Here is a 25,926-nt window from a genome sequence, read left to right as displayed (position 1 = left end):
ACAGCCTTTCTAGTTTGGCTGGGGTCACTCTTGTCCTGACAAGAGTTACCCACACTTTCTCCCCCATGAAGAATAAACTCTTGATTCATTACTTTGTCCCATTTGAATTCTGTCCTATGAAGACAAACCTACTGACACTGCCAGCATTGAGATTTGCATAAGCTTAGGGGCTCTCGAAATGCCAGCTGAGCCTGCTATGTCTCATGGATGTAATGAATGTTCACAACACTGATCACTTTTTTGTTCCACAATTCAGGTTCTGGAAGATTTGAATCCTCAAGTTAACTCACATGAAGTGTCTGACAATTCCAATCTATCGTCAGTTATTCTGATGTTTTCATGAGCCCTGGCTGCAGTGATGACTCTTTTAGTTTTTTTCCAAATGGTAGGATGGTCAAGTTAGTTAAGTAAATAAAGATTCTTAGATAAGAATTTTAACTTTTAGTGGTTAAGACTCAGTGCTGAGATTGACAAAGTTTCTTCTTACACAGAGTAGAATATACTTACAGACCACATACTTACACACATGCAAACACACACACACACACACACACACACACACATACATGTTCATACATGCACACACACACCCTAACCCTCCCAATACTCATACATTGTCCCTTTCAGTTAAGAACAGTTCTTTTTAGAATTTCAATTAGAATGAAGTTTCAGCAGCTCTAAATGCTTGCATTGATCCCAATGTTTTTTATTGTTTGTTCTTTTTCTTTTTCTTTTTAAGGCCTATCTCCCGTTCTCTGTTACCAGGTATCCATGGCTGCTTATAGGACAGCATCCATCTCATAACACTCCACTTATCTTTTTACATTTTACTGTTATCATAGAAAATATATCTGTTTTCTTGTGTACTGACATACATAGCTAATCTTTTCTTTAAGTATAATTGTCATACTACAGTTTGGCAACAGAAATGTAACTTTCTATTATAAATAAGGATACTATGAACATAGTGGAGCATGTATCCTTATTGCATGCCAGGGAATCCTCTGGGTATATGCCCAGGAGTGGTATAGCAGGGTCCTCCAAAAGTGTCATGCCCAGTTTTCTGAGGAACCGCCAGACTGATTCCCAGAGTGGTTGAACCAGCTTGCAATCCCACCAGTAGTGGGGGAGTGTTCCTCTTTCTCCATATCCTCACCAATACCTGCTGTCTCCTGAGTTTTTAATCTTAGCCATTCTGACTAGTATGAGGTGAAATCTCATGGTTGTTTTGATTTGCATTTCCCTAATGACTAATTATGTTGAACATTTCTTAAGGTGCTTCTCAGCCATTCGAAATTCTTCAGGTGAAAATTCTTTGCTTAGGTCTGTACTCCATTTTTTAAATAGGGTTATTTGGCTCTCTATTAGCCCTCTGTTAGATGTAGAGTTGGTGAATCTTTTCCCAATTTGTTGATTGCCTTTTTGTCCTTTTGACAGTGTCCTTTGCCTTATAACCAGAAGGTAGAAAGAACCCAGATGTCCCTCAATGGAGGAATGGATACAGAAAATGTGGAATATATACACAATGGAATACTACTCAACAATTAAAAACAACAAATTCATGAAATTCTTAGGCAAATGGTTGGAACTGGAAAATATCATCCTAAGTAAGGTAACCCAATCACAAAAGAACACACATGGAATGCAGTCAGTGATAAGTGGATATAAACCCAGAAGTTCTGAATTTCCAAGACACAATTCACATATCAAATGATTCCCAAGAAGAAGGAAGGAGAGGGCCCTGGTCCTGGAAAGGCTTGATGCAGCAATGTAGGGGATTACCAGGAGAGAGAAATGGGAGGGGGTTGATTGGGGAATGGGCTGAGGCAAGAGGGTTTCTGGAATTTATGGGGAGGGGTGAACTGGGAAAGGGTAAATTATTTGGAATGTAAACAAAGAATACAGAAAATAAATTAAAAAAAAAAGAATAGAGGTTTTCCAGGAGGGGAGGGAGAGAAAACCAGGAAAGGGGATAATATTTGAAATGTAAATAAAGAAAATGAAGAAAAATCAAAAAAATCTAAAAAGTTTTGTAGTCAGTTCTACAAAACAGGAGGAACTTTATCAAAGCAATATTAAAAAACACAGAAACAAAAGCAAACATTTCTTTGAGAATTTTGTACAATGTGTTTTAACCATATAACATCCCACATCCCCATTTTTCTAAGATCAACCCCCATTGTCCTCATCCATCCAGATTTGTGCTGCCCCTTTAAAAAAAAATCTGTCAAAACAGATTTGTGATGCCTTAGAATTCTTACACATGTGGTCTCCCACTTGTGTGTATTTGACTTACCAAGGACTACATTACTAACTGACTGTTCTCCCAGGAGCTACCAAGAGCTCCACAACAAGGGGTTGTACTCTATGCACTTCATCATGATCAGATTTAAGCTGTCTGTCTTGGGATTGCCCATGTTTGGAAGCATGCGACTGTCACTTTGTGGTCATATGAGAATCAGCCCTCATATGATGACACCATCCATTCACTATGGCTGTTACAAACTTTCCACTCTCTCCTCAATGGTCCTGTAGCCTTGGAAGAATAAGTAATAAGAATATATATATGTATATATATACACATAGACGCATATATATATATATATATATATATATATATATATATATATATATATATATCTTATATCATATTCGCTGCATTTTGGCCAGTTGTGAATCTCTATGTTAGACTCTTCTTGTGCAAAGAGAATTTTTTCTGGTAAGAACTGAGAGAAGAATTAATTGATAGATACAACTGTAAGTGGTTAGAAGTTAGTTTAGAACTATAACCATTCAGCAATGTAATAGTAGTAGATTCTCCTCTAGGGCTAGGAACTGCCTATGCATAGATTCTTGGTCCAACAATGGTATCAGATTTGGACTTCATTTTGTAGAATGGGACTTAAAGCCAATCAGAAAATTCTTGGTTTCTTCCCATAATAATTGGTGCTGCCATTATACCAGTGTATATTGGCTTCCTAGCTATCAAAAACATGCTTAAATGAAAGTTTCCATTGCTTTAAAAATCCTAAAAATCAGGATATTTGAAAATATCTAGGAATATTTCATCATCTAAATGTATTACTATATTCAAGAGTGTAACCTTGGAGCCAAAGTATTTGAGTTTGATTTCTAACTTTGATAATTATTATTCAGGTAATTCCCAGGTTCTAGCTAGGATCTCCACATGAATCTATCTCCTCATTTAACAATCTCTCTGTAACAATGGAAACAATAGACACTTACCTCCTGGTGCCAATATGAGGACTAAATAAGGTAACCTATCCAGACACAATTGTAACAGTTACCAAAATGAAGTGTGTATTGAATAAACCTCAACCATCACCAGTGTTTGCTGCTGTTCTTTGGTAGTCATTTCTATTAAGTTCAAGAATTGTTCCTAGATCTCTATTACCAAATAAGACACACAGACCTCTTTGGAATAAGTATATTATCCAAAAAAGATTTTGACTTTTTAGTAGGCTGACTATAGAGGAATATTTGTAATTGTGCATTTTATTTACAAAAGAAATTAACATTTCCTTCTATATTGTCCTACAAATTGAATTTTTCAAAACTGAAGACTTTTTTTCACATGAAAAATTGCCAATCTCTTATAGAACTTAGATTATTTTCACTAGCACAAGGATCATACGGTATGCTAGTATTTCCTTGTTTAATATTTTTATTCAACAAAAGTTGCATATTTTAAGATAAAGTAAGGAACATGGAATAGATAATGGCTTTTGCCACTTTTTTTTTGCTGGTATTGCTGATAACTGAACTGCCCATGAATTCTTATATTCAGTCATTTGTATTTTGTGTGCTTTTCCAGTATCATGATGTTCACTGTCCTACATACTGGTGATTCTGTCTTGATGACCACACAGATTTTTCACAATCTAGAATGGGGACTTACTCAGAGCAAGGCATGTCAGGGCAATAGGATGTGTGTAGACTGTAGGAGTCAGTAGTGTGTAAGGAAGAAAACAGCACAGACTTCTTAAAGGGTAGAGACCACCTGAGCAAGCCTTGAGAGATGTGCTGGAGGAAAGGAGAAGGGCATTCTGGACACAATGGAATTCATTTACAAATCAGTCATTTAGAACAGTGTCGCACACTTGGCCTTTAGTGAGCTAACCCATGCAATAGGATATGTTTTAGGAAGATATAGAAAAATGAGGCAAAAGGTGAGAAAGCAGAAGTCCTACATACTAATGTCTGAAGCTCCATCTTGAGGAGACTTCCCAAGAGAAAGTTAAACAGAAAATGGCATTATTGTATTTGTGTTCATAAAAAATATGGCGAAAAATGACCAATTAAGGGACAGCTATGGTGCTGATGTAGAAGACCAGAACGGTTCTAAGCAGGTATAGACAAACAATACTGGAAATACAGGGATGGAAGGAATACATGAACAGGCAGAATGGCAGAATTCTGTGATTTGTTAATGAAAGCTAAAAGAATCAGGACATGGTTCCGGAAGGTCTCTAGCCTGAATGGCATATCTTAGGCTTGGAGACCAGAGGTGCAAACATTAGACCATCCATTTTTGTTTAATTGCACACAAAAAAAATTCCAATAGGGCTCAGCTGTGAAACATGTGGAATTTGCTCTTGGGCTCTGGGCCCCTCTGCAGCCCAAGTGGGCTGCTCATTAATAGCTTGAAGCATGCTGCAGGATTCCACCCATTCCATGCTCCCAAAAGCTGCTAACTAGGTCTCTGTCTCTAGGGGATCCTCTTCCCTGAAGCTCCCCAGCAAAGAAACTGTCTTAGCTTCCTTCTTCCCTCCAGTCTCCAAAGACAAGTGCATGTGACAGTTTCTTTTTTTTTAATTACTATTATTCACTCCAAGGAAATAGAGAAAGTAGGAATAACAAACACAGAAGACTGCAATTCTTAAGAAATCAGACAGATTTCTTTCTTCTTCTCTTACCGACTCTGCATCACTGAACTCTCCCTGTTCCTATGCCTCACCTTAGAAAGAACATAGTTCATCGCCCCCTCAAACAGTCTTATCCATGCTTCAAACAGAAAGCATAGACTTCTTTCTGGGAAAGGTGATATCTCCATATTCTTCCCTCTCTCTTCCTCCTTTCCTTCCTCTCTCCTCTTCTTCCCTCTCTCTTCCTCCTTTCCTTCCTCTCTCCTCTTCTTCCCTCTCTCTTCCTCCTTTCTTCTCTCCTCCTGTCGCTTTCCTTTTTTTTTACTGCCACACTTGTGATTTTTTTTTTTTACTAAGCAACTACTCAATGAGCTACACACCCAACCCAGATAAAGCCCATTGTAAGGAGATGACTTCAGCCTGCTCACATCTCTGCAGGAGCTTGATAGTATCCATTGAACATTTACCCTCAATCACCATTGTGCAAAATGAGCCCTGGAATACATTCATGGAAGTGGCCTAATGCCCGAGGTATGTCCAATAGGGTGGCACTGCTTGGATATGCACATATTACTTTGTAGTGTCTTTTTCCATATGTGTAGTATGTTCCAGTAAAACTTCCACAGCACTGAGGATTTTAAATCCATGTATGTGTGTTCCATATACTATTTACTGCATGTCCACCACCAGGAATCATGCTTGAAATGCAGACAGCACACAATGCCTACATCTTAAATCATAAAATGTCCTCTACTCTGAAAAGAAATATCCTCAAACATTTCCTTGTGTGATTGACATATTCAAAACTAGTCCTCCAAGAATGATATTTTTCATATTCATAAAACCATTATGAGAAAAAAATTCATTTGTTGGAATTGATTTTACTTCATTCTCAAATTCACCCTGCTCTGTGAAGTGTGTTAAAAAATACCAGGCAGTGATTGCTATAGTATTTAAACTGCCTTCTATAGTCCTTCACTATGAGGAGGGGCGGGGTAAGGGGAGAAAAATCAAAATCACACCAGGATACCAACAGACATTCAACACTTTCGGTTCATTCTGTTTTTTATCCATAGTCATGGCAGATCTCATTTTCTAGTGATAACTCCCAAAGTGCATGTTGTCCTTTCAATGAGATTTTTAACCTTGCTTCCCACTGAAAGATAGCAGTCTCAATTATTTCTTCTAAAATCTGGGTATTATTGATCATGTTGTTTCATGCCTTCTGATACTTGACCATAATGCCATGTAGGTTCAACCTGTTACCTTTGTGGATCTGGGGTACTGTCATAAAATTAGGACCATTAAAACACACTCAAGGTCATCCTATAGGAAATAAAGGGAGATGGAAGCAAAACTATCTGTAGAAAGACAGTGGTCCTGATGTCCCAGTGTCCTCAAGCCACTGATATTCTTTTATTTTTTTATTTTAATTTCTATATTCTTTGTTTACATTCCAAATGCTTTCCCCTTTCCCGATCCCCCCTCCCCATCGGTCTCATAAGCCCTCTTCCCTCCACACATTTCCCAATCACCCCTTTCCCATTTCCCTGTCCTGGTACTCCCCTACAATGCTGGATTAACTCTTTTCAGAACCAGAGCCCTCTCTTTCCCTCTTCTTGGGTATAATTTGATATGCTAACGTGTCTTGAGAATTCAGAGCTTTTGGGATAATTAATATCCACTTATCAGTGATTGTACTCCATGTGTACTTTTTTGTGATTGGGTTTCTTCACTTAGGATGATATTTTCCAGTTCCAATCATTTGCCTAAAAATGTCATGAATTCATTGTTTTTGCTGAGTAGTATTCCATTGTGTAAATATGCCACATTTTCTGTATCCATTCCTCCATTGAGGGACATCTGGGTTCTTTCCACCTTCTAGCTATTATAAATAAGGCTGCTATGAACATAGTGGAGCATGTATCCTTATTGCATGCTGGGGAATCCTCTGGGTATATGCCCAGGAGAAGTATAGCAGGGTCCTCTGGAAGTGTCAGGTCCAGTTTTCTGAGGAACCGCCAGACTGATTTCCAAAGTGGTTGTAACATCTTGCAATCCCACCAGCAGTGGAGGAGTGTTCCTCTTTCTCCACATCCTAACCAACACCTGCTGTCTCCTGAGTTTTTAACCTCAGCCATTCTGACTGGTGTGAGGTGAAATCTCAGGGTTGTTTTGATTTGCATTTCCCTAATGAATAATGATGTTGAACATTTCTTAAGGTGCTTCTCATCCATCCGAAGTTCTTCAGGTGAAAATTCTTTGTTTAGCTCTGTACCCCATTTTTAATAGGGTACAGAGCTACCTATGGTTCTCTGGGGTCTAACTTCTTGAGTTCTTTGTATATATTGGATATTAGTTCTCTGTCGAATTTAAGGTTGGTGAAGATCCTCTCCCAATCTGTTAGTTGCCATTTTGTCCTTTTGACAGTGTCTGTGCTTCTGCCAGCAGCCACATGGGGGATTGAAGTATAAACCTCCAACAAAGTCCTACTCAAATTTCTATCATCATAAAAAAAGTAAAGAAATAAGAAAAAAGAAGAATAAAAGTTGAAAACTAATGCTAACCCTTTCTCAAGCCAGTGTACAGCAAGGGATAATTAGAGTAATAGAAATGGCTCAATCTTAGCTGGCAGACTGCAGACTGTACTGGGTTTCCCAATGACCTTCCCCTGTTTTATAGCAGTGCTCAGATGCAGTTTCTTACTTTTGTCATTGCTTCAGTTTCATTTTCTCCTCATTCTCTTCCTCTGTTTATCCTCCCCCACTTTATATATAACTGATTTCTCATTGTTGTATTTGAGTAAAATGAAGTCAGTGAATGGAAGCGGCAAAGAATCACTTCCAGTCCACTTGGAGCATCAGTCAAAATAAAGTATCTGGGGAAGATGGAAGAGTAGAAGAGGGGATCTTGAGAGTATGTAGGGAGAATGGATTGGAAGAGGAAGATAGAGATAGGAAGAGAGAGGTGGACACTAAGGGGAAGAGAGAACATAGGAGAAAGACTGAGGACAAAAGAAAAGAGAGGGGGATGGAAAACTGACCTGTCAATCACGGTGAATAATTGGCCATGTTCTTGCTTCTTGAAGCTATTCTTGCACGTACCCTATTCTGCATCTAGTTTTGTGAATCGTCCCTTAATGAGTTATTTTCTTGTGCATATTTCATGCCTAGAGCTTACCCAATGGTGGACACAGAAATTGAATATATATGTGTAATAACCTTCCTGTCCTCTTTCTCTTTTTTTTTTGCTTAAATTAGTATAAAAATTTATCAAATAAACTTCAGATTACAATTAATTTTCTTAAAAATTTTGAAACCGATATTTAAAAGTCAGATATAGAAGAAAAGGAATCATTTCTAGAATCTTTTTGTATTGATAAGAGCATGAATTTAGAATAAATTTAAAAAGGTCCAATTTGATCTAATTTATCTGAGGAGTGTGTTGGCTCATATAACTCAATTGCCACCAGGGCTAGGATATGTGTGCTCCCAAAGGTGACAAGCATGTCAAGGCTTTCCTTCCTGTTTTCATCTCTGCTCATGTATATGGCAATATTTTACCATCTCCTCTATCACACAAGCTTCCTTGGACAGCTTAGAGCTGGAAGGATTTAACCACAGGCAATTTCAGGCAGAGTCTAACAGCAAGGCTCAGAGGTGACCTCCCTGGAAAGAAAAACCTCCTTTAGAGGACTCTCTCTTTATTTGGAAGCTGTAATCTTCAAAGGCTCTGCCTACAAATTCCTCTCTGAGTGTGAAACAACTCGACCAGCCAACATAAACCAATTGGCACAGGCTGTCAGTTCTGTGCCCCTCAGCCTCTCCCTGATGCACAGAAAGCCAAGTGTTTGACTCTTAGATATTAACAGGTACATTCCAAGCTCATTTCTATGGCCATAAAAATCTGGGCATAGGGAAACCCTTTCTGGATCATTAGATGTAAAGATTCCACTCAGTTTTGACTCTAAGTTCACATGATGATTCAGATATCTAAAGTTCCTTTAGTCTAGCACCTTCAGTTACAAAACTCATCAACAATCAAATAAAAGCCCTCTAATTCTCTCACAAGAGAAGCAAGCAATATAGATCATATATCATCCCCATGATAAGTACATACAAGTTTCTCTGACTATATTCTATATTTCTTCCCTACCACTGTGTAAACATCTATTCCTATCCTGTTTTTTAAATTTTTATATTTATTCACTTTACAACCCAATATCATCCCTTCCTCTCTTCCTGGTACCCTATCACACATGTCTTCTCCCAACCCAAAAGGTGTACTACCTACAAGATTTGCAGGGGCAAAGATAGAGCAGGGACTGTGGGAATGGCCAACCAATGGCTGCCCCAAATTGAGAACCATACCATGGGCAAGAACCAGTCTCTGACACTATTTATGATATTCTGCTATACTTGCCAGCAGGAACCTGGCATAACTGTCCTCTGAGAGGCTCTACCCAGCAACCAAAGAAAAGAGATACAGAGACTCATATCCTAGGTTTTATGTTCTAGGTCATTGCTATACCTATGTTGTTGGGCAAGGGCTAATCTTCTTTTATAACTGTTTGTGATTAAACGATCACAAAATAGCATGCTTTTCCCTCAGCAGGGTTTGAAACCCACCAAAGATAGACAAAAGAAGGTTATGGGGAAATATATAGTTTCAGTATGTAATAACAATAGGAGATTATAGGACTTGACTTAGATTTGCAAACAACAGATCTTATAATTCTGCCCCATTCTGATCTTATCATAATCCCTGCTGCACAACATTTTTGGTTCAGCAGAAATGAAAAATAGTTGTGCTTACAAAATGCATTTAATTATTGGAGGACAATTGCAGAATAAAGGGGAATAATTCCACTGTACATTAATCATTAAATAGATTAGCATACTCTGTTAAGAATTGTGAGAAGATGACTTGCTATTTCCTAGGAAAAGGCTGAGAATGTGGAGCCATAGGAAAAGGCAGGGTCCATTAGTTCTGTGTGTATAATTCACATGACAGTGATAATACAAAGGGATTAGTTGTTTCCCACCATCATCACTTTACTACCCCCTTTCAATAAAGATGCACAGGCAGAATCTGTGCTACCCAGATCACTCTGTCAAGCCCAGGGGAAGCCAGTGTGCTCTACAGTTCACAATGAAGAGCCTTGGGACTTTCTTGGACTGACAATCCCAGGGTCCCATCATGCTCCACTTTCTATCTAATCTACCTCCAAAGTCTCTTAGCCAGAAACTCATTCCCATCCAGGTCTATGTTCCAATATCTGATGATTTCTAGGCCTTTCCATAGTCTCATTGTAGCACAGAAAATAATATTCCTCCATCAAATAATGTCTCACTCTTTCTCAATATCTTTCCAGCATGCTCCTTTCCTTGTCTTTCTATGATGGATCTAATGTTCTTTGGGCTTGGTCTTCATTACTTATCTCAACCACATTTATATTTATTTACCATTTCGACATATGCAGTATGCAGTCTCTCTCTCTCTCTCTCTCTCTCTCTCTCTCTCTCTCTCTCCCTCTTCTCCCCTCCTCTGTCTGTCTCCCACTCCTGCCCTCTTTCTCTCTTTCTCCTGTATGTATTAATATATGTTGTATATTTCATGGCACATGCATACACCCTTATGTGCATGTATGAAAACCAGAGGATAAATTCTGGTGTCCCTACTCCATCACACTCTGAGGTATTCCTCTGAGACGGGGTTCTATTCAATCTGGAGTGTGGTTGCCAAGACTCCCAAGTGATCTTCCTAGCTTTGCCCACAAAGTGCTGAAATTACAGGTATATGTAGTCTCACTCACAGCTCTGTAGGAATATTGATGTTTGGACCTCATGTTCTCATCCTTGATTAGCAAGCATTCTTTTCTACCCTTATGATTCTGACATGATGTTCATCCCTCTTAATTTTCCTTTGTGCCTTTCCAACCATGTCTCTCCCCTTTCAAAATTCTTAATCTATTTAAAGCCTATATTGTCAGATAGCATCACCCACACTTCCTTGATACCATTGCTCTCGTTCAGACCCTGCTCCATTTATGATGAGTGCACTGTCTTCCGGCTCCATTCTTTTCTTCTGTTGAAAACTTCTCATGAGAATCAGAGCAGATTAAACCCATAGGTTAGCCTTTCATGTCTCCTAAATGTTTAACTGTCACATTTGACTGCCATGTTATCACATTCTGATGTATATACTAATGATTAAACTGTATTTCTCTTTCTTCCTCATCTCCCTGTACATAACATTTCCTTTCCCTTCAGTTAATTTTATCTGAACTTAAACTCCAGCATTCATCAATGACTTCTTCAACTTATTGGCTCTGTGGATCCATCATTACCATTGTCATAGTTCCACTCTTGGCTTAAGCTGTCTTTTAACAGCTCCATTTCCCTTGCATCATAATCATGTTAATAAAGCACTTCTCATTCTCATAGGTCTTTATATTTCCTATATTGCAGGTTTTAAAAATAGTTTTAATAACTAGTTCCTATGAACTTGATGGCTTACATTTTCTTACTAATTATCTTACAGTGTTTGAAAGCCTGTGCTCAAAGCACCACAAGCTTGTGATCAAGTGGTCTTCAAGTGTACATTCTTCTGACAATGTGGGGGATGCTCCAAATGCCTCAGTTGTGGGTAGCGGTCAAAGCCATTGAAAGAAAGAAACAAGATGCTGTCATAGTACACATCTGTTTTCAGTGACATGTCGAACCCTTTCTGGAAGAACCTACCTGGTTAGGGCAGTCACAACAAGGCTCATTTGTCTTTGGATTATAACAAATTCAAAATTTTAACACCTGTTAAATCCCTTCACCATTTCTGTATTTTATCAGAAACAAACAAGATATGAAGAAAGAAGTAAATACTTTACACATTAGGTATTAATTTGTATAAGTAGGTTTCTCCAAACCTCAATGGTAAACTGCTCCTTTAAATCCAATTCTATTTACTCAGTATACCTAATGGGTGCTTAACACAGACAGCATTTTTCTAGACAATTCTCTTTTACTATCTTTTTACTATTTTTTATTCTTTCCATTTCCACAACTCTATATCTCCCCCCCCCCAGCTCCTTCTTAGCTGATGACTATGCATCCCACTGCAGAGAGCCACCTTGTCCCTCCATTCTCAAGGCAACCAATCCCTTTGCTCTCGCCACCACACTCCAAAGTCCATCAGTCTCTTCTTTTAAGGCAAAACTTCTTCACCTGCATCATGATTTTCTCTGTCTGGCACTTCGCATTCTTAAAGAATTCATTATCTCTTGAAGTCATCTTCTCTCTCAGCTGAATCAATTTATCCTTTCTCCTTTAAAATCATTTATCTCCAAGAGCAACCTCAGCTCTGTTTTCAGGAAAGCTAAAATTAGTCCACATTAGCAGTCCATAACATCCAAAACAAAATATTCTCTGTTGTCTGCAGACCTCCTTTTGTGGTCTTTCAATTCTGTGCTTCTTCAGCAACACTACTTGCCAGTTGCCTCTATTAATTCTCTGAAGGTCCTCATATTCTTTCCCTTATTTCAACTTCTCTCAATAGGATGTTTGCAGTCTTATCATGAACACAGTTAACTTTTGCACATACTTGATTTCCGAAGTATAATGTATAAGGTCTAAAGTCTAACTTGTGAGTTTTTACGTAATCCTAATTCATGTGGCTTGTTTCAGCTCTGAAGGAACTTTAGTCTGGAACTGGATTTATCTGGAAATTTCCAGAAAAGAACCTGCTTCTCACAAACATTAGCTCTTAAATAATGTATAGTTTATTAAAGCTTTCATAAATAAGGACCATGATTGTCAACATGTTTATGAATGCTGCACACCTGTGAAAAGGGAACTTATATTGCAGAATTGCTTTCACCGGACTGACTTATGGTTAATTGCTAACTGATGTGTGAGTCTCTAGGCTGCCACTGTACCTTCTCTAGACAGGCCTGGGTTGTTTAAAAAAGCAACCTGAGAACATCAAAGAAAGATAGTAAGCAGCCTTCTTCTGTGGTCTACACTTTGGTTCCTGACACCAAGTTTTGGCCTGGAGGTCCTGACTTGCCTTTTTTCCATAAGGGACAGTAACCTTCAAGCAAATACAACCTTTCTCTTACAAGTTGTCTTTGGTTATGGTGTTTATCACAGCAACAGAAACCAACGTAGAAAAGAACATTTCTCCTAGAAAAAAAATGAATATTTTCCCCAGCTCTACATCCTTTTATGCTATAGTTTCTGTCTGGTTAAGGATGTTCCCAAGGTATTGTGTGTGGGAAGCTTGCTCCTCAGTGCTATGATAGGAGAAGTGTGAAACTTTTATGACATGATGGACAGTAGGCTCTCCCTGAGTCAGTGAGGAATCTGATTCTGAAATATCATGAGAAGTTTTCAGGCCACTACTGATCAACCTCAAGAGCAGGTTGCCAGAGCAAGCTCTACTCCAACCCTGAAGCTGTTTCTGGCTTTCTGATGGATCCTGAGGCCTCTTCCTCTGGCATTTTCTCATGCCATCTGCCCTGAGATCCTCATCAGAGATGATGATGAAGACGGCACCATGCTTTTGGACTTCTAGAACCAAGAGTCTCTTCCCCTTCCCCCCTACCTCTGGCTTCAATATGACTCCAGATCACTGAAATGAACTACTGTACATTACTTTTCCACACACAGCAATCCTCCTATCTTCTGTTCTTTCTGTTGTATACAGTTTGGATTTATGTATGTCTCCTTGATTCTTATCACTTCCCATAATTCCTCATTTCATTAGAACACCAGCAGCCCCCATTCTTTTTCTTCATGCTTGGCTCCTCATATCTATCTGTATGTGCATAAATGAATCTTATATTCTACCCGAGGAGATTTAGCATTTTTAGAATATAGGTGCAGGAAGCAGCTAATTTTAAAATTACTTTAAAATTAGGATGTATGTATTTAGTACAACAGTCACATGTTAGTTCTCATCTCTATGTCCTTTTGGGATACTTAGTGGTCCAAGTTACAGGATAAACCTATGAATAAAACTTAAAGAATACATAACTTACCTTAAGTCTAAAAGCCCAGCAATATTTTACCTTTAGGCTTACTTCCATCTTGAAAACAAAATGGCTACCAGGGCCTCCCTTACCAATACTTCTACAAGCCTTATCCTTGGTCACTTATGTAAAAAAGAAATGTTTGCTCACAGTTCTGCCAGTTGGGTCACCATTGTCAAGTGACCAAGAAATTTGATTGATATCTGATGACTGTCTGTTTCATAGATTAAGTTTTCTTCCTGCTTTTCCCTATTGTATTGTGTTGCAATTGTATTGAAGCTACCAATTCCCTTTATGAATTCCCTCTAGCTTTCATGGCATTCTTCCAAAAAGTTTCATCTAAACAACTGACATGAGGATAAAGATTCAACCTGAATTTTAAAAGACAACCAGCAGTTAGACCATAATAGGAACATCTTGTCTAAGAATGTGATTAAAAAGAAAGGGAGAGAATACAACACTATTTTATGTATATCTATAGGTCCTTTCTTTTCACTTGAGTGAGCTATGTCAAACTAAGTGGTGACTTCCTTGGCTGAACCCTAAATGGCCATAACTATTATAATTATTTTGACAAATGGTGCAAACTTGCACAGATCAAAGTTGGGCTTTCCAAATATAGTCACTATGCTAATGCTGAATGGTGACTTTAATATCCTCAATTGTACATGAAATTTGTGCTACTTTAATGACCCTTCTTTAAGTTCCAGAAGGATCATGCTACCAGCCACCACTGAGGTTCCATTGGATACTGAAAGGCTTTTAGCTCAGTAGGCGGGCTTCTCTAAGCATCACTCGGCTAATGTCCCCTTCTTTTCACTCTCAGCTCAACACCTCTAAATCTTCCCTCAGTTTAGTTGTGTTTCTAATCTCCTGCATGCTACCCCAGGCCCAATCCATGAAGCAGCCAATGTCCACTCGATCCAATATCTCACAGAGCTGTTGGTTCTCTCTTCCTCTGAAGCATGGGTAATCCTCTTTCCTCCTTCTGCATATCTTAGCTTGCCTGAAGACACCTGGAAGTCCCACCTCTTCTACTCAGTCATTGGCCACTAGCATATTTATTGATCGATCAAGAACCAATTGGGAGAACAGGACAGACCTTCAATGTTTATCCGTAGATTCTCAGTCAAAACATCAGATCTAGCCCCTACATAATGGTGTCTCCAGGATTCAGAAATGAGCACTTACATTCTCCTTTACCTTTATTTTCAAAGCTGAACTTAATATAAGTATGTACCATCTGTTATGTCCAGTGTGTCAGTGAGGGGAATGACTTGATTGCCCAAATGGCTTCCTTAGAAGTCACCTGTAACCCTTTTCTTCAATCTATATATTATGCTAGGAATTCTTAGATATTTATACACTTCCTACATATAACAGACAATAAACAATTATTGAGTGAATTTATCTCCCCATTCTTTCTTTTATATACAACATATAACTTTCAAATTGTTAATATCTGTTTTAAAAACACTATACTCAAACACAGACCCATGCATCACTAAAAGCATAAATAAAAATGCTTATTGCCTCTTAATATTTAGAAACACACTCTATATTTTGGTGTCTGGGACTTATGCCATCAGTCAATACATTGCCACATGAAACTAGTGATCCTCTAGATAAATCATGAAGATATTGAGCTTCATCCAGATGGATGTATAAAATATACTCTATTCACACAGTCAATATTGTTCAAGAATCCCTAACTGGTAAGTTGCACAGACCATAGAAATAGGTTTCATCACCCAAAATAATGGCTTATTATTCCAGAACAGAACAGAAAGAAGACTAGAGTTGTACTAACCACTTTTCCCATTGATATTGCAACATATCTAATAGGGCGCAGCTATGGGAGGAATGATTTATTTAGGCTATGATTTCAGAGGATGGCAGTCCATCATAGCATTGAAGGTATAAAAGATGATCTTGTATAGAAACAGAAGCAACATCTGTTCACAACAGGGTGTACCAAGAAGCAAAGAGAAAAGACTGAACCACAGGTGAGCATAATACTAAAAGATTACCCTAGTTGCATAATTCTTTCTTCCAAGACTCATTCTCTATAACTAACTTTCAAAATAGTTCCCCAAGCAAGGGACTCAGACTTCAAAACATGACTCTATGAAAGGAATGTCTGATTCAAAGCTTAGTAAGTCTCTACATATGGAAAGGCAAGGAAAAGTTGATATTGATGGAGAAGACTCAAGGTTCGGCCATGAGAACAGAATAGTGTTTTATCACTCGAAGTGTAGAGCAGGAGTAATTATAGAAGGCCAGCCTCTTGAAGAAGATTTATTCTAATTATCCAAGTATGTAGCTATGCACTGCTTGTGTGTAGCCATGCACACCCTGTTCCTGAGTCAGTCTAGAAGGGATGCTGAGGAAGAACCAACCCTGGTCACAGTAGAGCAGTGAACAATAAGCCAAGCATACCATTAGAGAGGCTGGAAGGTACTGATAATCATTTTGCAAAGTAGGCCCCAAATGTTAGTGCTGACTAGAAGCACAAAATTAGTTCTCTCTTCTTAATTTTTTTAGCAATATTTTCCTATAACCAAAGCCCAGTTGACAAGATACTGTGTCAGTAACAGAGCACTTGGTTCTGACTACCTGCTATCCATCCTTCCTCAAGACTCTGCTCCTCTCCCACTATGGCCACACTAAAGTAAAGTAGGTAAGATCAAGTAAACTGTGAGAATGCCTGGAGCTAAATCCTGCCTGCACCATGCATTTGTCATTAGAATATGGGGTACATTGTCTATCCTGTAGATTACTATGTCTCAGATACTGTGATTATAAAATTAGAAAAATAATACCTCCTACATATCACTATTGTTATGAAAATCAATAAGCTAATACACATGATGTTTTAGAAGAGTGCTTAAAGCATAATCAACCATCTGTAGAGTTCATTATCATTTTTCAATGTGGGATACACATCTATACACCCAAATAGCACCCTGCAGCTCTCTGTCACTACACTAGTCACACTGTGGATTTTGTACTTTCTCTGTGTAGACTTCCTTTAATTGTGAGGTCCTTGAAGAAAGGCATTATCTTCTCTGTACTCTTGTATGTAGCACTGAGCTCAGGACTGCCTGTGTGTAAAGTGCTTGTGGGTGAATCAATTGATTCACAGGAGGCATACAATGCCAATGTCCTTATGTTTCTCAGTATACAATGAAATATATTATAGTGTCAAGATTTTCTAAAATTTAGGACACAAATGAAGAAATACAAAAGTGATTCCCAGGCTCTTGGGTCCATGCCACCAAGACCAAAAGAGAATGCTTTGAAGTGGAAGCCTCCAGTTGTGTCTGCTTTGTTTAAAAATTTCAATATATTACAGTAATTAAACTGCTTCATGACCTCATTGAAATCCTGTAAGCCTTAATTAATGCTGGTAAAAACCTTTTTCAGTCCTCTGATGAGAGGCACCAGAGATGTTAAGGAATCATTATTATCGGTGATACCATCTGAAATGACTGCAAGCCACACGCTGTACCTGAACTTGCTGATTAAATCACAGCTATAACCATGCAGAAACACAAGCGAAATCCATTCCTGCAGTGTATCTCATTCTTATTTTTTAAGATTTTAGACCTACACAAATGCATAATTTTTTTTCAATAAACCTCCTTTCCAGGGAGAGGTACTTGAAAGTCTGAGAGTGGGCATAGGTAAATGTTACATGAGGCTATTGGCCTCATCTGTCCTTCAAGTTTGTTCTTATCAAATGTCTTCCCATGAATTTTTGGAGTCAGACATGGGATGAGAAAATAGCTCTTTGCAACTTCATATCTCAACTTCCTAATACTCTATAGATTTTGTGGGAAACAAGGGTTGTGTACATCAAAGCAAAACTCCCAACCATTTGTTAACAACACACAATACATGTTTAACATGAATATAAACATATGTATATATAGTTTTAGTGTGTGTATGACTTTATAACAGTTTATATAAAACTTTGAAATTACAATATTACTAACATTTAAGATTGATCACCTCCATCTTTTGAGTTACCATCATTCCATCATCCTGAATGATGTATTCCCCAAGAGTTCTAAATAACTGAATTTCACTGTGCTGTCTCCTTGACTAACAATTCTGATTTTGAAAGGCTCTCAATCATGAATTCAGATCAAAGCTTCTGTCTAAGATATTGTGTTTACATGTGGTTCATAACAAACTCTCTCATATTTTAGTAGAACAGAGCATCCATTTTATTGTATTCACAATCAGACAGGGATGGTATGAAGATTGGATCTTTAGAGACTGAGATCTCAGGAGCTCAATGTGGAACATATGCCAAGAGTTTCTTTTCTGGATGGTACTCTTCACATTTTGACATTGTTTTTCCTCAGAATGGACTTGTCAAGCTGGTTTCTTAATTAAAATTTTTGGTACTTGTTTAGGATAGATAGTACCACCACATGAGCTGACAGGTTCTCTCTCTCTCTCTCTCTCTCTCTCTCTCTCTCTCTCTCTCTCTCTCTCTCTCTCTCTCTCTCTCTCTCCCTCTCCCTCTCTCTCTTTCTCTCCCCTTCCTTTCCTTTCCCTCCCTCCATTCTCCCTCCCTACCTCTCTCCCCCTTTCTCTCCTCCCTCCTTCCTTGAAGCCACTGAATTTGTATATTGGGCTTGGTGCAGAATTTTATTCTCCAATTTTTTTAGCACCTGACTTCTAGAATGATCATCATAATAAGGGATATAACAAAAGCTAAGAAGAAGATTCTGTTATATTTCTTAAAGTCTCTGAGACAAAAGTGGATTTGTGTTTTATGGGTTTCCCAAAAGTCTCTGTCTTGCCTTTGTTCTGTGTTCTAGGTATGTTTATCATTTCCATAAAGAGGTTCTATATTCTAAGTTATTTCTAGACAGAGGTTTCCCTGAACAATGTTGTAAAAAGTATTTGGACCTTGTAAGCTAGAATGATACACAGACAATGAATCTTGTCCTCTATGGTTCACCACACTTCTTAGAATGTAACTCTGACCTCCTCCTTCCATTTTTTTTTTTTGGAGGTTTTGAGATCAAATTAGGAGCATTGCAGGTATTTCACATCCCACGATTGTGTGTTTTCTTTTCAAACATGAAGACATTGTTGAATCTGAAACTATATATGCTTATCAACCAATGAGAATCTTAAACTCAAAGGAAATTGTCTGATAAAACATGTACTAGAGCAACAAAACCGTTGTGTCTGCCAAGTCAGTTTTCACATAGCAAGGCTTTCTGGAGTCATGTACAACTCAAATTAATAATATTAAATTCTACCAAGTCCCAGTGGAAGCCTCTCTAGAACACTCCTTAGTTCACACCTCTCTTCATACTCGCAAGCCTTTCTTATGCTTGCCTTTTCTGGTTTTCCTGACTTTGGGAAGTATTTCACACCAATGAGCACACTGCTATTGAATTTGTATTTCTTTCAGTGGCTTATACAGCCTCAGCAGATTCTTCACAATCTCCTTCAGCAAATTTTCTTCCATTGCTTGCTCTCTAACTATATGTTTAATGTGATCCTCTTCTCTGCCTATGATGCCTAAATCAACTCATGCTACAAGTTTCAATTTTTATAGACTTTGTAATATAGTCAGGAAATATTTATTGGGCACCCTCTGTCTTTTCTGGATTATAGCTTGACATTCTGAGCATAAATCTATGGCCTGGTGCTATTTGCCGAGCTTCAGATGTCTATGTAGAGTTATATACTAAACACACCCTGTGGCAATCCACAGCATGATGGTACTCTGGGGTGCCATGGTCGTGGGCTGCAGGAATAGTTCTTCAGGAGCTGTGAGGCTTTCTGTCTCTCTTAATGCATGACTCAAAGTCAACTTGTCCAAAATCTTAAGCTCTTCCACTCCACAAATGGACATTGTTCCTCTTGTGCTTTCTAGATCAGTGAATGAGACTCAAACTTGGCAAGTGGTAGAATCATGGTGAGTCATCATGATCTTTAAGTTAAGAAAAAGAAAGAAAAGGACAAAATAGCATCATCTTTAGCAGAATATAAAGGAGATTAAGTGAAATAATAAAGATAAAATTCTCATTGAAGTGTCTGGCATATATTAAATATTCAATTACTCCTCATCCATTAATGTCAAAGCCAAAAACCAGGTCCTTATCTTTATTTTTCTTAAGATTCAGTTTTTTTGGCAAATTCAAACAACTGAAACAGGCTTTTTTTTTTTTTTACATACTCCCAATCTCGTTTTTTCCCTTACCTTATTGTTCTCAAGTTGAGTACATCTTATTTCTGTTTCATCCAATTTACTAGTCTTCATAATAATATTAGATAACCATTGTCTAACTTTCCTACCTTCCTCCTATTCAGAGGTCAAAATCTTATTAGATACCCTGCTGTTCTGCTTGGTAATCAGTACTGACTTCCCACAGCATTCAGTGTAAGAGTCCAGACTGTTTATGCTTCTGCACTTCGTGCCATGAACCCTGCTTAGCATGCACCACCCTGCCCCTTTCACTCTGATCCAGACAAACCCAGCTTCTTTCAGTTCCCTTGGCACAAACTATTCCTGCTGCTGGAAACATCCCTTCTCCTTTCTTTAGTTTATTCTTGCTCTCCCTTTCAGAGTTTAGCTCACAGGTCATCTTAACAAGCAAAGCCTGTCTGGTCACTGAGTCTGAATTTGGAGTATACTTCTTATACCTGGCAAGGTATCTGTTTCTTCTAAGCAGAAATTGCATTTCATCTGCCTCTGTATTCGCAGTGCCAAGCATAAAGCCAAGCCTAGACGGTATATGCTGATGGTCTCACAGTGTGAATGAACAGAGGGAGAGTTTCCCATGCAACTGAATACAATCTAGAAACTAACCATGTCTCTTACATCTGTATAGAGAATTGTCTAGACTTCATTAGAGTGACAGCCATCGCCAGTGTGTGTGGGGCGGAGGAAAATAATATTCCTTTCTGAAATTCTGATGGATTTGAGGATGGTCATTGAATGCTAAGACTTCCAGACAGAAATCTGCTGATGGGAGATACTTAGACTATTCTAGAAGGAAGCAAAATTCAAGGCACTGTTTCTCAAGCACCATCATAAATGTTTGCAGTTTGTGAAATGTCATATTTTACTTTAATGATAATATAAATACATATAAAAGCTGGTCAACTTATAACTGCAATATAAGAATTTTCTATAAAATACTAGATTCATATTGACTGATTTAAATATTTGTAGCTAATGAAAAGAGAAAGAAATGAATAAAATTATTTAACCTACAGATATTGATTTAATACAAAGCCCACACAGACTGTGTAAGAGCCCAATGAATAAGACTATATATATGTGTGTGTGTATATATATATATATATATATATATATATATATATATATAAAACATTAAATATGCTTATACACGCATTTGACAAAACATTTTCACATTTAAACAATGTACACAGAAATTAAAAGGAAGGACAGAAATAGAAAGTTAGGAGCAATTAGTAGCAGGGGGAATTGTTGCTGTTACAGGTTTTGTTTTGTTCTGTTTATTTTGTTGTTTCGTTTTGAAGTGCTAGGGATCAAACATAGGGCCTTCTACATGCTAGTCAAGCACTCTATAATTTTTTTGTGCTCTTTTTTTAATTCAATATATTTTTTATTTACATTTCAAATGATTTCCCTTTTTCTGGCCCCCCCACTCCCCAAAAGTCACATAAGTCCCCTTCCCTCCCCCTGTTCTTCCATCCACCCCTTCCCACTTCCCTGTTCTGGTTTTACCTTATACTGCTACACTGAAGCACGCTATAATTGAACTATATTCCCAGTTGTTTTGTTTTGCTTTGTTTTTACTGAATGCTTGGATTGAAGCATGGGGAGGGAGAGCATGCACACCACAATGTGCACATGGAAGTTGACAACATGGATGCTGGGCCTTACCATCCAACCTGTTTGAGGCAGGATCTCTTTGTCACTACTGCATATGCCAAACTATTTAGAGATTCTACCACATCTCTCCATAGAAGAACTGGCATTCCAGAAGCATGATACCACTGCATCTGTTTTTATGTGTGTTCTGGAGATTCTGCCTAGGCAAGCAGCACCCAGCTGCTTTCTTGAGATAAAGAAAATATAATAAGAAATCTAATGGGCTTATAGTCCTATTTCATATGGTGTTGCCTGCTGAGAATTCTAACACCATGCTTGGCACACAGGAAGACCTTGACAATAATGACCTCCTGTAAAAATGTACAGCTGTTAAAGAGGGTACTACTATTCTGTTGCCTGGGCAACAGAGAATTTCTTTTTTTCTTTCAACAATGAGAAGCCTCGAAGTTACTACTTATACTCTAATTCCATTCCACACTTTACCACCTATATCAATCCAACCTGCAGGCCTGTTGGTATAATTTCTCCTCCAACACCTTCTCAGTTGGTTATATTTCTCATCATCTTCTACATTTCCCATACACACTCTCTCTTTTTTCTTTAACAGCTACAATAAAAAAAACTTTTCAAATTAGCTGCCTGGCTATGTGGTCTCCATAACTCTCTTGATGATTTCCCTTTAGTTCGAGGAGAGAGCTCTGCATGCCCTCTCCCAATTGTTCCCCAACCATCCTGGCAGCTCAAGACGCTCTCCTTTGCATATGGAATTCCCACTTTAGAAATCATCTGAACACAGTTTGTTTACTCTTGTAACTAGTGTCTCCTCATTGCCTGGGAAGGTCTTCTCTTCATGCTTTCTGGGTATAAGAGCAGAGCAGAGCACTGCTTTAAAACTTCCAAAGTGTGACTCATCAGAAGCACCTGGAAGGGTAATGTACAATAGAAACATCAAGATCGCAGGATATGAAGTGTCTATATACATGAAGCTCCTAGTACCTTCATCATGAATCACTGAGAAAAGACCACTAAGGATTCAACAATAATGTGTGATAGAAAAAATTATCTAATGATTTGCTGATGGTGAACCCCAGTGAACATCCTGGTTTCTTGTAAAGGCAAAGCAGTGTAACAGAAGTGATTTGAGTTCTCATTTGTTTTCTTGCTTGCTCTACTTATTTTTATTTTTTTGTTTATTTCACACAGATTCATTTATAAATACAAATGGCACTCATCCTGGCTCTTCTCAATAATATTCACTAAGATCTTTTGAATAGGCTGAAACTCCTATTGGATCGGCCAACAAATTGCTATAGAGCTACACTTTATTTTTTTACCAAATGAAAAGAAAAACCTAAGTAGTCTTTTTCAATTTGCTAGTGATACCATGCTCTATATGTGTACAACAATGTTATAAATGAGGAGCTGTAGATTTGTGCAAGTATAGTCGCTTATCTTGTCTTATACAAGGTAATCAAAATAATATTTTGCACCTGTCAGGACTCATTTTTATCAGTCCTATGGAGACAAGCATGCTGAGACAAGGTAATGTAGTAAGAGAATCTAGAAAACTCTTTTCAAGTATAAGTTATTTGTCACAGTTTTCTACTCTATGCCTGACATCAAATATAGCAATGATGCTCATCTACATGTACTCAGATAAATAGAATAGCCAAACAAATTGCCAAATCTTTTTCTTAAATATGATTTTATGATTTAAGAACTGATGCATGTATGTATATTTTGATCATATTTATATCCCCTTGCTTGTTTTCAGAAAACATCTTAGGCCCCCTTCCACAACATCCCTCTCCAAACTTAATGTCCTCTTATTGTTTATCACCTACTGAGTTCAGGTAGTGATTCCCATTTGCATATGCACTTAGGACCATCCACTAGAGCAAAGGCAACTTACTAGGGAGCACGACCCTCAAGAAAAAAGTATCTTCCATTCACATCAGCCAAACAACTTCCAATGGCTCTCCAATGGCTAGGCCTCATGAATCCCTCTGCAATCCATGCTGGAATATTGACTGCTTTGATCTTACATAGGTCTTGTGTAGGTAACCACAACTACAGTAATTTCATGAGAGTAATGGCCCTTAATGTCCAAAATATATCATTTCACAAGAATTCTGCCAAGTCTCTGGCTCCTAAAACTTTCCTCCTCTCTTCCTCAATGTTACCGGAGCCTTTGGGGAAAAGGAGGATGCTGTACTGTATTAAGGTATAAGCCCTTTACCATCATCTATTCTCTACCCTTTTGTGAATTGTGCATCTCTATAACACTCACTTTCCATTGTAAAAGAACTTTGAAAGCTGAGGACTTTTATGAGTATAAAGCTAAAAATAGAGAAATCATTTTCATACTATCACCATTTAGAAAATTAATAGGAGTCAGTGCTTTCCTAGGGTCTATGTGCTCTCCAGCCTTTAGTTTTTGCATAGATTTACAGTTTATCAGCCATAACATTCACATCTTTATTTTACCAATGAACAAATCTTGCTGATCCAGTCGGAGTTCAGAACTGAATAGACTATGACTGGAATTTTGCTTTGTTTTTTATTTTGTTTCTTTCTATTTTGCTTGTTTTTCTGCTAGCAGCCTCTGACACCATGAAAACAAGCCAGTGGGAAGGAAACTTCCAGATGGGTACCAACTTCAATTCTTCATGTCTTATGATTGAAGTATGTGCTGTCTTTAGCATTAGGTCTTTGCCCTCTAGCTCTGGTAGGTATTCAAGAACAAAGGCAATATCCTCGATTGTTTTGGGAGTGTCTTGTCTACGCTTGGACAAAGCTCAATGGGAGATACTTTACATGTGACACTATTTTTTTTTTAATTTGGTAACCAATCTTCTCTGGAAAAATCATGATCTCAACTTGCCAAATCTTAATTCACTCAGATAAGTTGTTCAAGTATTTTTTTCACACACATGCTTCTTAGTCACACACTATGTCTTTATTCAGACATCCTACTCCTATAGATACCATCACAAACTAAGTTTTTGTAAATGTGTGTCCATTTGAAAAAGTCCTTAAATTCTTATTTATGGAGTATATGCAATTCAAAGTAGTTCTAACATTCCATTCTTGAAGATTATTTCATTTTTCTCTCCACCCTTACCTCTTTCTATAAAGTAGTTCATGACCTAGCAAGTAACAGATTAATATATTAGTACCAAATTACCAAAAATATCTCTCATTGTTTCTAAGTTGGATAATCCCTATATAGAAATGTTATCTCTAATTATTATTTTCTAAGTTTTTAGAGAAAAAATGCAACTTTTAAATTAGTAAACATATGGTCTTTAAATGAAAGTTACTCTGAATATTATTTGTGAATTTGATTATAATTAAAAGATTCTTCTCTTAATGCTAAAATAATGAGGAAAATAATTATTTCATTTCTCTTGTAACTTAAGAATTTTGTGGCATTTAGCAGTAATGAACTCACTGAGGAAGAAATCGGGAAAATAATCCCATTCACATTAGCTTCAAAAGAAAAATACAGATGAAATATATTTACAGTGAAAACTATAAGATACTAAAGAAGGAAACTGAAGGTACTAGATGGAAAGACTTTGAATCCTCATACATTTGTAGACACAAAATTTAAAATTATTCTACATAGCTACAGAAACTAAAACAGCATGGTGCATGCACATACACTCACACACACACACACACACACACACACCACATACACACACATACACACACACACACACACACACACACACACACACCAAACCAGTCATGTAGATCAGTGGATGAGAAAAGTAGACTTAAATAAAGTGATTCAACTCTAGCAATCTTATGCTCAAAGCAAACTAACAAAAACACACCTAGAATGTTCATCAAAAAAAGCCACTTTATAAATGATTCTAATAAAACTGGTTATCTGTATATACAGTAATAAAACTAGATCCCTATCTCTTACCATACCCAAAGTTCACTGTAAATAGATCTAATACCTTAATGTATGACCTGAAACTACTAAAGGAAACACTTGAAAATCAATGCATTGCCAATGACTTTCTGAATAGGTCTCTGAAACTCAGAAAATAATAATATTAACAAATATGCCTACATCAAATTAGATAACTTTTGCATAGCACAGTAAGCAATCAGCATGTTAAGGAAACCTGATCAGCAGC

Source organism: Apodemus sylvaticus, chromosome 11 (genome assembly GCF_947179515.1).
Source record: "Apodemus sylvaticus chromosome 11, mApoSyl1.1, whole genome shotgun sequence".
Lineage (NCBI taxonomy): Eukaryota > Metazoa > Chordata > Mammalia > Rodentia > Muridae > Apodemus > Apodemus sylvaticus.
Note: the sequence above shows the minus strand (reverse complement) of the source record.